A 13,623-nucleotide genomic window follows, 5' to 3' on the forward strand; every position below is an offset into this window, starting at 1 on the left:
TACATCAGAGTCCTGCACGGGTCCGATTTTGTAAATCCGCACCCGCCCGTACCCGCAGTGCTTCAAACCGCACACGACCCGGTTAAAATAGAACCGACCACCCGACCCGCACCCGAAATAAAATAAGTTTAGCCAATCACATTGAAGACACAATTACAAAAATGTTTATTGCCAGGTCATACAGAAGTTATTACACGACAATTAACACAAAGACAACTTCAGCCGAAGCTGTAAAAAGGCCGGTACATTACGTTACCACAAAACTGAGTAGCCTTATCACATTTTACCAATCGAACAGACGCGGCTACAACACTATATCTGCCACGCAATTTCGTCTAGCCTACATCTGACAATTTTGGGTTCAAACACTCCCTGCACATCACACATACTTAACTGTGTTAAATTTGAAAAATACTGTTCGATAGAACTGCTTGGTTTGTTACCACAGTTATCTGCGTGCTTCCTCGGCGATGAAGTTCCACATCTGCGGCTATCCAACACGAAAATGCATGCAGCAAATAAGCCTTTCACAATATTTTTTTCAGATAACTTCAGATTTCTACCACACACATGCATCCATTGTTGACTGTTGCGTCACAGTCGGTGTTATGTGGAGATTCGCCTATTTTTCAGGGGTGTTTTTCAAAAATGAGATTTAAATAAGAAGGAGAAAACAATGGTGTTTGAGACTCACTGTATGTCATGTCCATGTACTGAACTCTTGTTATTTAACTATGCCAAGATAAATTCAATTTCAAATTCTAGGGCACCTTTAAGCAGGGCTTGTTGTGTTGTGCGCGCCGTGGCTCCGTGTGAAAGATCGCTCTCTCTCTCTCACACACACTCTCTCTCTTTAGCAAAATTGCATCACAGACAAATGGTTCAATATTATTATATATAGAAGTGGCTGGCAAGATTAAATTTGCAAGATAATAATTTCTTAATAGCAATAATAAATAGCGCGTGTACTTTCTTAATTTCTCCAGTACCGACAGCAGAACCGATAACGTCCGAGCTTATCGATCCAGCGGTCTTTCATAATTCAGCACCGGGGCCCGTTTAATACCGGGTTTCGGCACCCATCCCTAATAATGACCCACTCGAAATTGACATAATAGTAATACATAGGATGATAACAAAAAGCTTACACAACAACTCTTGCTTATTGATATAAACAAGTAATTTATCTTTCATCTCAAGCCCTTGTTATATTTACAACTATTTAATGGACACTTTTTACATTTATGAGGTTCTCAGATCCAATATAATTTTGGTTGGGTAAACGTAAATAGTGTCGAATGGAAGTATAGTGGTAATGTAGTGGTGAACTACAGCAAATATGACTTTGCATTCCCATTTTTCTCCAATTTCGTTTAGATATTTTAATGCCAATAACACAAATCAAAGTGTTATAAATATAAAATGTAAAAATGTATAAGAGTTTTGGTAGATTTACAATGCTAATAACCATTAAAATGCCTCATTACAGTCTGTAAATATCTCTTAACAACATGATGCAATCACTAGTAAGACTTTCAAGTGAATTACGGGTCATTGGTCAGGCGTCCAATCACAACTGACTTCCAATGACATTTGAAGTTATTAAAACAGTAAGTCCCGCCCCTCGACTGCCAAAAATAAAAGTGTTCAAGCGAGCAGAAGCAGCAGGCGAGGGGAGATCATGATCATGCGCACGCGCACAAGGGCTTGTATTGTGTGCAGAGGAGCTGTCATGCGCACGTGCAGGGTTTGAATGAACTCGCAAGTTCCCGTTTTATCACGTGTAGATCTGTTATCCTCTTGCGAAAGTCATTTACAGCGCGAGCCAGCATCAGTTGTGTGCTCGGTTCTTTTTGTTATTGATTTATCGCCATACTACATTTTTTTTATACTGCATGACATTCGAAGCTTCTAACGTCATCAATCACATGGTAGTGTCATTTCGATACAAGCATCGGTACAGTGTGTGATACAATAGTGCTACAAGGCTTAAAGGCAGGGTAGGCAGGTTTTTTCTAAAAAACTTTTTCCAAAATTTGTTTAAACTGTCTTTATATACCAATACATAATTATCGAGTGTCTGTAGTCCTCTCAGGGCTGCAATAAACACAGCTACTTATTTCCATTCGGAACGAATGAAATGATTGGCTGGGTGACTGTCACTCTCCCTCGCTACCTTGGCTACCACCCCTGCCGCTACAGGAGCTGCCCACATGCGCACACCTGCAGGAGGGGAAGAGGCATGGAAGCTAGGAAGAATCACAATTATGGCAGAGAAAAAGTGGGAAAAAGTTTTTTAGAAAAAACCTGCCTACCCTGCCTTTAAGCCTTGTAGCACTATTGTATCACACACTGTACCGATGCTTGTATTGAAATTACACTACCATGTGATTGATGACGTTAGAAGCTTCGAATGTCATGCAGTATAAAAAAAATGTAAACCTCATCCGATGCATAAAAAGGGAAATGATTATTGAGGAAGCATTATTTAAATGATTTAACACTACACATCCCTATAATATAAATTATATATATTTTAAACAGAACATCTAAAATATTCTTCTCAATTACTTTAATTATGATCACATACTTGTATATTTTATATCATTGATCAGTATGTGAATCTGTTTACCAGACTACACATCACACGAGTTGTGGCCTCATTGGCACAAATGATATATTTCTCATGTCTGTGAGGCATGTAGCCTATACGCTGAGTTTTGGTTCATTTATGAGACGAGCTTCAGTTCACGTGCAATGCAAGTGATCGCGCCGGCGCCTCCATGCCCTGATTATATTGTCTGCTATATTTGCTTTTGTATTAAATCCAGGTGGGATATAAGATAACATAATCTGATACAGAATATAATGTATATTGTAGGCCTATATGCAGGGGCGGACTGGGACAAAAATTCAGCCCTGGCACTGTAGCCACACAAACACAGTATACTGCCAAAAATGATTGTATACTGCCAGAAAGCATTTCAAGGTCAAAGGGGCAATGACCACTGGGTCACCTCCCCTCCAACCTTTCTCAACATTTCTGAGAATACTTTTTTCTGACAACACACTTTTTCATGAGACATTTCATCAGTAGCAGAACTTTAACTACAGCCTCAGACTTCTTACCATATCAGGAACAGAGACTCCAGGTAAGATGTGATTTAAAACAATATCAACAGGCAGTGTCAGTGTGTTTTGGAGTAAAGGTTAAGAGAAGGTTAATACAATGCTCAGCAAATCAATCTACATGTTCACTGAAAGAAAAAGTTAAAGCAAGTTTTCAGAGGATAGACATAAGTAATTGTGAAAATATTGTAATATCTCTGTAAAGCTGCTTTGAAACAATCTACATTGTTAAAAGCGCTATATAAATGAAGATGACTTGACTTGACCATGAATTTGAAACTCAAAATACTAAAAAGTGCAAAGTTGTATTTAACTATTATATTATCTTTTACCTTTTATATTACTGATATATGTGTGTGTGTGTGTGTGTATGTGTCCTGTGCTAGCAGAATGAGTCAGAATGTTAATTCTTCTTAATATCATTAATTCATCTATCTCACTAGGATACGTACTAAAAACCTTTAAGCTTGTTATGATTAAACCCCTTGTTAAAAAAACGCAAATTGATCCTACAGAATTAGTGAATTACAGGCTGATCTCAAATCTACCTTTTCTGTCAAAGATACTAGAAAAGGCGGTATCCTCACAACTATGTTCCTTTTTAGAAAGAAATGATATCTGCGAGGATTTCCAGTCAGGATTTAGACCGTACCATAGTACTGAGACTGCTCTCGTTAGAGTCACAAATGATTTGCTCTTATCATCCGATCGTGGTTGTATCTCTCTATTAGTGTTACTCGATCTTAGTGCTGCATTTGACACTATCGACCACAACATTCTTTTAAATAGACTCGAAAATTATGTTGGCATTAGTGGAATTGCACTAGCATGATTTATATCATACTTATCTGACCATTATCAGCAGGGGTTAAATTGGGATTTATTATGTGGGGGGGGGGGGCTCTCCCTAGGGGGGTCCAGGGGTATGCCCCCCTCTGGAATTTTATTTGAAAAATAAACCATTAAATGACACTTTCTAGGGAGTTTTGTGCAAAGAAATATAGAAATTGAGTCTTACATGATATGTGAAAAACTGCAAGGTTAAGAGCATATGCTTTGCATTGTTGTAGTATCATCAACAGGTATTAGGACATTTAGCATTTACATTACTGTTAATCAGTCATCACTTGACTACACATTGTATTACCTTGTTATGATATAGTGACCCATACAATGTGCCAAACATAATGTGCCACATGAAGAGACAGTGCAGCATATGACAGTAGCAACAGCTGAGAAGATTTGGGTCTGTGGTGACCAGGTCCACCTCAAACAAACTTCCTTCTCCCATTCTCTCTCTTTACTAAAAGAGAAACCAGAGATCCAGCACATCTGGAAAATTACAGTATTACAGACCACATTGCTAGAACTGCCCGGTCATGTAGATTTGTCTTGTACAACATTAGGAGGATCAGACCCTTCCTTTCAGAGCTACACAACTCCTTGTCGATGATGACGATCCATAACAACAGAGCCTAAACCAATGAGAACGTGGGACAGTGATGACGATCCATAACAACAGAGCCTAAACCAATGAGAACGCAGGACAGTGATGACGATCCATAACAACAGAGCCTAAACCAATGAGAAAGCGGGACAGTTATGACAATCCATAACAACAGGGGGTAAACCAATGAGAACGCGGGACAGTGATGACGATTCATAACAACAGAGCCTAAACCAATGAGAATGCAGGACAGTGATGACAATTCATAACAACAGAGCATAAACCAATGAGAATGCGGGACAGTTATGACAATCCATAACAATAGGGGGTAAACCAATGAGAACGCAGGACAGTGATGACGATACATAACAACACAGCCTAAACCAATGAGAACGCGGGACAGTTTTGACGATCCATAACAACAGAGCCTAAACCAATGAGAACGCAGGACAGTGATGACGATTCATAACAACACAGCCTAAACCAATGAGAACGTGGGACAGAGATGGCGATACATAACAACAGAGCCTAAACCAATGAGAACGCAGGACAGTGATGACGATACATAACAACAGAGCTTAAACCAATTAGAACGCAGGACAGTTTTGACGAAACATAACAACAGAGCCTAAACCAATGAGAACACAGGACAGTGATGACAATCCATAACAACAGAGCGTAAACCAATGAGAATGCAGGACAGTGATGGCTATCCATAACAACAGAGCGTAAACCAAACCCCGGCGAACAAATGGCTTTGGGGAATGTAACACCGCCAGTCTGCGACTTTCTAAATTCCCCACAGATTTCAGGACTCGGCGGTGGCGTCGCTACTGTTTTTGAAAACTCTTTTAAATGCAGAATGCTATCTATGGACATGTATTCCAGTTTTGAGGCCAAGTTGTAAAAAAATGACATCTTGGATCCTGTTTTCTGTGTACTCGTCTACAGACCTCCCAAATTTAACAAGGATTTTATTCAACAATTTTCAGACTTCCTCTCTGGACTGGTGACTCGTGGTGACAGACTCCTCACTCTTGGGAATTTTATTATCCATGTATGCTGTCCATCAAAACTGCTGGTAAATGAATTTAGCTCACTCACTGAGTCACTAAACCTTGTACAGCACATCACTGATCCTACTCACAACAAGGGTCATACATTAGATCTGGTATTACTGTATGGTCTTTCTGTGTTTAGAAATTTTATATACTGGCATTTCTGACCATTATTCAATCATATTTGAGTCTGTGTCAACCTGCCCTCGCCCTACATACACTCAGCCTTTATGTAAAGCCCGGTCTATTCACTCGTCTACTGCCAATCTTTCTTCAGAATTATATTTAATGCATTTTTCAGATGGGTTAGGGTGAGGGTTAAGGTTAGGTGTCTCGTGTGCTCGGCCCGTTATGCCTCTTTATGGAGTTTCTTGTGTCGACTTCATGATCGTGTTTCATAAGCCCGTTCCCGGAGTGGAATGCACGTCTGTTAGATTCAGTTTATAACTTTATTTAGAGCTGGTGGTAATTGGTGATGGGTTTTTCACATGTTATTGAGTTTAGGATTAGTTAGGGTAGCAGTCAGAGGACCCGGAAGACTCACGGAGAACATTGTCTTTTGTTTTCGAATGGGAGGTAGGCAAGTGTTATTTCTCCGGTAGATATGTGGGTGCAGGGTAATGTTTTTGTTTGTTTTGTTACTTTCTTTTACCACCATGCTCTGCAACCTCATCATGGACTATTACAACAACTTCAGCGCGCGAGTCTCTTCAGGCCAAGTAACGTCCTCCTGGCATCAACTTGAAAAGGGGATAATCACCGGCTGCACAATCTCTGTATCTCTCTTCTCACTGGCCATGAACATGATTGTCAAGTCGGCCGAGGTGGAATGCAGAGGGCCCAAGTCAAGATCTGGGACCCGCCAGCCCCCCATAAGAGCCTTCATGGACGACTTAACAGTGATGACAACATCTGTTCCAGGGTGCAGGTGGCTCCTCCAGGGGCTTGAACGGCTCACCTCCTGGGCAAGGATGAGCTTCAAGCCTACTAAGTCCAGGTCTCTGGTCCTAAAGAAGGGTAAAGTGTCCGACCGTTTCCGCTTTGCCCTGGGAAAGACCATGATTCCATCGGTGACTGAAAAACCGGTCAAGAGCCTGGGGAAGATATTTGATAGCTCCCTGAAGGACACAGTTGCCATAAAACAAACCAAGTGCGATCTGACTACCTGGCTCACAGCGATTGACAGATCTGGCCTCCCCGGAAAATTCAAAGCCTGGATCTACCAGCATGGAGTCTTGCCAAGAATACTCTGGCCCCTGTTAGTCTACGAGATACCAATATCAACAGTCGAGGTTCTAGAGAAGTCTATCAGCCAGTTTCTCAGAAAATGGCTGGGGCTCCCTCGGTCCTTGAGCAGCATTGCCCTGTACGGACATTCCACCAAGCTGCATCTTCCTTTGAGTGGACTATCAGAGGAGTTCAAAGTCACCCGCTCCAGAGAGGTATTGATGTACAGGGACTCCAGAGACACAAAAGTCGCAACAGCAGTGCAGGCAGTGGCAGGCGCAAGAAGCCGTCACTACAGCTGAGGCGCGACTGAGGCACAAAACGCTGGTGGGTCCCGTGGCAACGGGACGAGCAGGTCTTGGTTGTTTTCCCAAGCCACGTTACGATCTGGCTCGTGGAAAAGAGAGGCGCAGACTGATTCAGGACGAGATACGAGCAGAGGTGGAGGAAGAACGCTACACCAAAATGGCCGGCATGTCCAAACAAGGAGCGTGGACCAGGTGGGAACATGCAGATCCACGCAGAATAACCTGGGCAGAGCTCTGGAAAGCAGAGCCATTTCGGATCAAGTTTCTTGTCCAATCCGTCTATGACATCCTCCCAAGCCCAGCTAACCTGCACACCTGGGGCCTGGCAGACACTCCTGAGTGTAAGCTGTGCCAGAAGAGGGGCACACTGGAGCACATTTTGAGCAGCTGCTCAAAAGCGCTAGGGGAGGGGCGGTACCGCTGGCGCCACGACCAGGTGCTAAAGGCTTTGGCAGATTCCATCTGCACAGCGATCCAGCTCAGCAAGACCCAGGCAGCCCCCAAACAAACAATCACCTTCATTAGAGCTGGGCAGAAGGAACAACACCACCGGCCTAACTCTACGGGGGGGCTCCTCTCCACTGCTCGTGATTGGCAGCTTCAAGTCGACCTTGGAAGACAGCTTAAGTTCCCAGGCAACATCACAGCCACTTCTCTCCGCCCAGATATGGTGCTAACATCTGAGTCTACCAAGCAAGTGGTTATCCTGGAACTGACTGTCCCCTGGGAAGACCGTATCGAAGAGGCCCACGAGCGCAAGAGGGCTAAGTACGCAGAGCTCAGCTCGGAGTGCCGGAACAACGGCTGGAAAGCTCGCTGCGAGCCAGTCGAGGTTGGGTGCCGAGGCTTCGCTGGCCGCTCACTGCTGCGAACCCTCAAACTCCTTGGTGTGAAAGGACTGCAATTGAGAAAAGCCACCACAAACATCTTAGAGGCCGCAGAGAGGGCTTCTCGGTGGCTGTGGATCCGTAGGGGGGATCCGTGGAGCAACAGGCCACTTGGACACAAGCCGGGGACTGATCACCCCCGGCTGGGTCGCCCGGGTGAGGGTGTATGAAGATTAAAGACCCGAAACACCCTATGACCCCGGGTTCTTCACTGATGACGTGTCCAAGTAGCACCAGAAGGTGTATTCAAACTCAAACTCTGCTTATGACAATTTATTCATTATTTAAATAATTTATAAATAAATAATTTATGCACCGTCAATGAGTCTCTGTGGTCTTTATATGTTATGATGTTCCATTTTAATTCATTTGATGGGCTCGTAACAGTCACCAATGAAAATTAAAAACAGCTTTATTTCAAAAACAGCTTGTGTAACATGAACATTGTTTAACAAATTAATAAAAGAGACAGAGTGTAGCTACATCACAGGTGGCTTGAAAGACATGGGTAATATGGTTTATCCATTTTGCAACACGAACTGGAGGTAAGCAACAGTAATTTGTGGCTAGTTTGATATCTACAGAACTTAAAGATCTCCCTCTTTTCGTTTTCTTTCTTGCTACATTAAAGATGAAATGGTGACACTTCTGTTTTCGCACAGGCGCAGTGAGGAAAAACACACTAGCTGTGTCCCAATGTAAAGGCTGCATCCTCCGAAGGCCGCGGACTTCAAAGGATGCAGCCTATGCGTCCTCCGAACGACGCACCATGTAGCCTTCGTAGGATTTCCTAATTGCGCAGCCAGGTGTTCCCGATTACCGCTCCAGGCGCCAAGCAACGGTGCGAGAGGACAGCTGCCATCCTGATAATTCATTTGATATAATTGAGTAAACAGCTATGGAGCCAGAATTGGCTATTGTCATTTTTATGTTTTATATTTTACTGGAGGACATGGTATTAAGGATGTTTCAGGTCATGTACTTTCAGCTTAGCCGAAGATTCAAATGTTCATTTATATCTTACCTTGATGCGATTTTGTAGGCTAGTGTATTCTTTTTATTATGCACATAAATGGACCATGGTAAATATATAATATTTACACAGGTTTTCAACCCTATTTGAATATAAAACCCAGTTGAATATAAAAAGTCCAGTGCGAATGTTACTCCCGCTCTTCATCGGCAGCTGTCAGTCACTGTTGCTAGGCGACAAGAACAATCCTCCGTAGGCTAGACCGGTCCGAGCGCTTCAGATGCGCCAAATGTGACGGAGCTGTAGTTAGCAACAATTTGTTAATATTGTGACAATAGGCCTACATTTTGTTACTTTAATTTTCAAAATAACCAGTGGTGGTATGTAAGGAACTACATACTTCGTTAATACTCAAAGTAATTTTCCCACACAGGACAGCAACACTACAAAATTATGTTATTTTACAATATGATGCATTGTTTTACATTAAACTACACAAAAGTATATAGTTTAAATGTATCAATCTTGAAAATATTCAAAAGTAAAATGCAACATATGCAGTAATATAAAAGCAGAACCATCATAAAAACCCTGACAAGTTTTTTTTTCTGCAGAATTCCTTTACTTTTACTCTTGATGCCTTAAGTACATTAGAGTATGCAAGATAACTTTGCTTAACTAAGGTTTGAAATATATGACTAGTAGTTTTTCCCCAATGCAGTATTAGTGGTTATTAAAAGTACTTTAGTGTAATAAAGTATCTCAATATTTATTCCATGAGTCAGCCCAGCAAACCTGTTGGTAGACAACTTAGTGGATAGTGAAAATATGCAGTCAAACACTCTGGAGAGCATCCCAGATGATGTCCCACCAGCAGGAGGCCTTACCAGGGTCTCTATTGTGCCCATCCCGGTCCAGCAGCACACCAGGGTCTCCCACTCAGCTGAATAAAAGTCTACTTCATTTTTTCTTATTTTATGTACTGTAAATTTAAATGTTTATGTTGATTTTGAGATGTTTAACATATGTTGTAAATAGTTGGGGGAAAAAAAGGTATAGAATAATTTGTTTCATGTAGAAATTATGACTGTCATTACAAAAATAAACAATGTCCAGAGCAATGAATTCTCTTTTATTTACACATTTAAAGTTGCATAAAAAGAAATAAATGTACAGATTTTTTTTTCCTTTTAAAAAATATAAGTGAAAAAAAGTTAAACAAGAATATATATATATGTCTTCTCTAATCAAGTCCAAAAACTCGTCCTCTCTGTCTCGCCTTCTTCGTGGTGCTGATGCTGATGCTGATGCTGGTGCTGCCTCTAGCTCCTCCTCTTCTTGGTCACACACTGCTGAACTCGGCCCTGGTGTGTCCTCAGGGATTCAATGCCTCTGTCCCAACACCTCATCCATGAGGACAAACCAGGGCCACGTTTCAGCAGTGGGTTTCCCACCCACTCCCTCTCCTGTCCCAGGACACTTGCAATCCTAAGGCAGAGCAAATTAACCATGGCTTGTTAACAACAACAGCACAATACATTTCAGCAAAGATATGATCTTAACTTTCTTACTTTGTATTTTTAAAATCATATTTGTATTCAGAAATCATATTTATGGATACTCAAATAATGTGGTTAAAACCTTTGTATATAGCTTGCATGACAGCACTACAAAAACACATAAAAGTGAAACCCCATTGCCTTATCTACTGCTTTTCTTATGTTTGTGGGCTTTATAGGGTGAGTGATATTTCTTATTCACACAAGTTAGACTAGACTCCTTGCCTCCTGAAACAATTATTAAACTAATATTAGCACAAGTTTTGCCTCAGACCACCTGACAAATGAAGCCACGCAATGGTGACGAAGGAGTTAAGATGAAGTTTATAAGAAAGAAAAACTTGTGGCTTTTAACTCAGGTTTCACTAGCTATTTGAGTAAATGAAAACATAATACTTACATTTAAATGTGAATTTGCCGTCCGCCACCGAACTCTCGGCCGTAATTTTTTTTTAAATAAAAATGCTGTCGTCACCGGCGCGCGATGACTTATGGGGTAGGATAGGGTAGGATAGTCTGCTAAGTGTCCATTTATGTATCCTTCCTTTCACGGGGAAACGAAGGGTGCATTTGGCGTCGCTTAGCCTTCATCGCGCCGCGGTGACGCAATTGGCCTTCAAATGCGACCTCCGAAGTGTGCAGCCTTCACATTGGGACACAGCTAATGAGTTTAGGGCAATCGGTTCGTAGCTCTGCTTCAAGTTCAAGTTCAAGTTCAAAGTTTATTTGTCACATACCAGTTATAGTTCATACAACAAGCAGTGAAATGTAAGCCTGGTATTCCTATAGACTGTGCAATAAAAACATACCCTAAATATTATTTAAAAAGATACAACAATTAAATAAATATACAAATAATAATTACTAGTAAATTGCATAAGCAGTGCCATGTATTAACCATTTTGTCGTCAGAGTCCTTAAAGTGCCATGTTTTTTATGTCTGAGTTGAGTAGTCTGACGGCCTGAGGAAAGAAGCTCCTCCTGAGCCTCTCTGTTTTAGCCATCAGACTACGAAAGTGTCTACCTGATTGCAGCAGTTTAAACAATGCATTTCCAGGGTGAGTGGAGTCCTTGCATATCTTGACAGCCCTGACCCTGCTCCGTCGGTTGTAAATATCCTGCATAGAAGGAAGAGCATTCTTCGTTATACGCTCTGCTGTGCGCACCACTCTCTTTAAGGCTTTACAATCCTTGGCTGAGCAGTTTCCAAACCATGATGAGATGCAATATGTCAATGTACTTTCTATTGCCCCAGTATAGAATATTTTTAAAATTGCAGGGGAAACCCCAAATTTCCTCAGCAACCGCAGATGGTATAGTCTTTTTCTGGTTGTCTTTACTTGGGCTTGAATATGATGAGTCCAGGTCAAATCCTCAGATATATGCACTCCAAGGTATTTGAAACTGCTCACTCTCTCTACTGGTGTCCCACTGATGTTGAGGGGGGTATAGTGCCGCTGCGGCCTTTTCCTGAAATCAACAACCATCTCCTTGGTTTTACTGATGTTCAGAGATAGATTGTTTAACTGGCACCATGTCGTTAATTTCTCCACCTCATCCAAATATGCAGTCTTGTTGTTATCAGCAATGAAACCCATCAAAACTGTATCATCTGCAAATTTAACAATTGAAGTGGAGCTATGAGAGGACACACAGTCGTACGTATAGAGGGAGTAGAGCAGGGGACTCAAAACGCATCCTTGTGGTGCTCCTGTACTCAGGGTAATGCTGTTAGAAATGGTCTGACCCACTCTCACTACCTGTGTTAATAATAATAATAATAATAATAATAAATTGTATTTATAATGCACTTTTCATTTGCGAACAAATCCCAAAGTGCTACATATTTCAGAAGTAAAAAACATGGACAGGAATAAGAAAACTGAAAAAAAAAACAGTTCAGTTTAACATTAATTGTAGCTAATTTTAAATAAAAAAGTTTTTAAGTCTTTTTAAAAAAAGACTGCACGTGTTCTGCACGTGAGAAAGTCCTGGACCCAATCACAGAGCTGGGCATTAATACCAAGGCCCCTGAGCTTGGAGACCAGTCTGAGGGGAACCATGGTATTAAAAGCTGAGCTGTAATCTATAAATAGTAGTCTCATATAATTCCCTTTGTTGCTGTCAGTATGGGTAAGAGTGGCATGTAGTATATGAGAGACAGCATCCTCAGTACACCTATTGGGACGATAGGCAAACTGGAGTGGATCGATGTTATTTGGGACGGAGGAGCAAATTATGTTCTTGATAAGCCTCTCAAAAACCTTCATAATTTGTGACATGAGTGCCACTGGTCAATCATCATTTAGGCAAGAGGGCTTATTATTTTTTGGCACAGGAACAATTACAGATTTCTTGAAACAAGTGGGTACCACTGACTGAGCGAGAGACTCATTAAAAATAGATGTAAACAAGCCCGTCAACTGCTCAGCGCAGGATCTCAACACTCGACCCGGAATGCCGTCCGGGCCAACTGCTTTCCTGACATTCACACGCTTCAAAGCTCTACGAACTTCGTCTTCCGATACCGTGATCGTGCGCTCGTTTCCGACGCCAGTATCTATTTCCCCAGTGTTGCACACTGGCAAACTGAAAGTAGTACTAGAGCAGTTTGTCTCAAAGCGTGCATAAAAGATGTTAAGCTCATCAGCCAGAGAAGAGTCTGCACTTACCGCAGCGGTGGGTCCCCCTCCTAATGCGCCAATAGTCCTCAGTCCCTGCCACATGCGTCGGGTGTCATCAAGTTGGAAATGAGACTCCACTCGCTCTCTGTACTTTTGTTTTGCGGTTCGCACTGCGCGTCGGAGAGCATAACATGACGCTTTGTAATTGTTCATGTCTCCTGACACAAGTCCCTCATTGTACACAGCTGTGCGCGCGTTCACTGCTGATCTGATCGTCTTATCAACCCATGGTTTCTGGTTAGAAAAAGTTTTTATTGTGATGGTGTATGTTACTTCCTCAACCAGAGTGCCGATAAAGCTGATAGCTGCATCCGCAAACTCATCGACGTCACCAGAACTAGCTCTGAACAT

General features: G+C 41.9%; 1 protein-coding gene across 1 annotated transcript in view; it reads left to right on the forward strand.

Moving 5' to 3' along the window:
- Positions 1–3,043: 3,043 nt before the first annotated feature.
- LOC311290236 (stonustoxin subunit beta-like) overlaps positions 3,044–13,623 on the forward strand; it is a 29,983-nt gene continuing 19,403 nt past the window's right edge. The window contains exon 1 of the mRNA XM_084408596.1: positions 3,044–3,152. The gene's annotated coding sequence lies outside the window, so the exon portion shown is untranslated. The remainder of the gene's footprint in view (positions 3,153–13,623) is intronic.

This window comes from Rutilus rutilus (genome assembly GCF_951802725.1).
Source record: "Rutilus rutilus genome assembly, chromosome: 5".
NCBI classification, from domain to species: Eukaryota; Metazoa; Chordata; class Actinopteri; order Cypriniformes; family Leuciscidae; genus Rutilus; species Rutilus rutilus.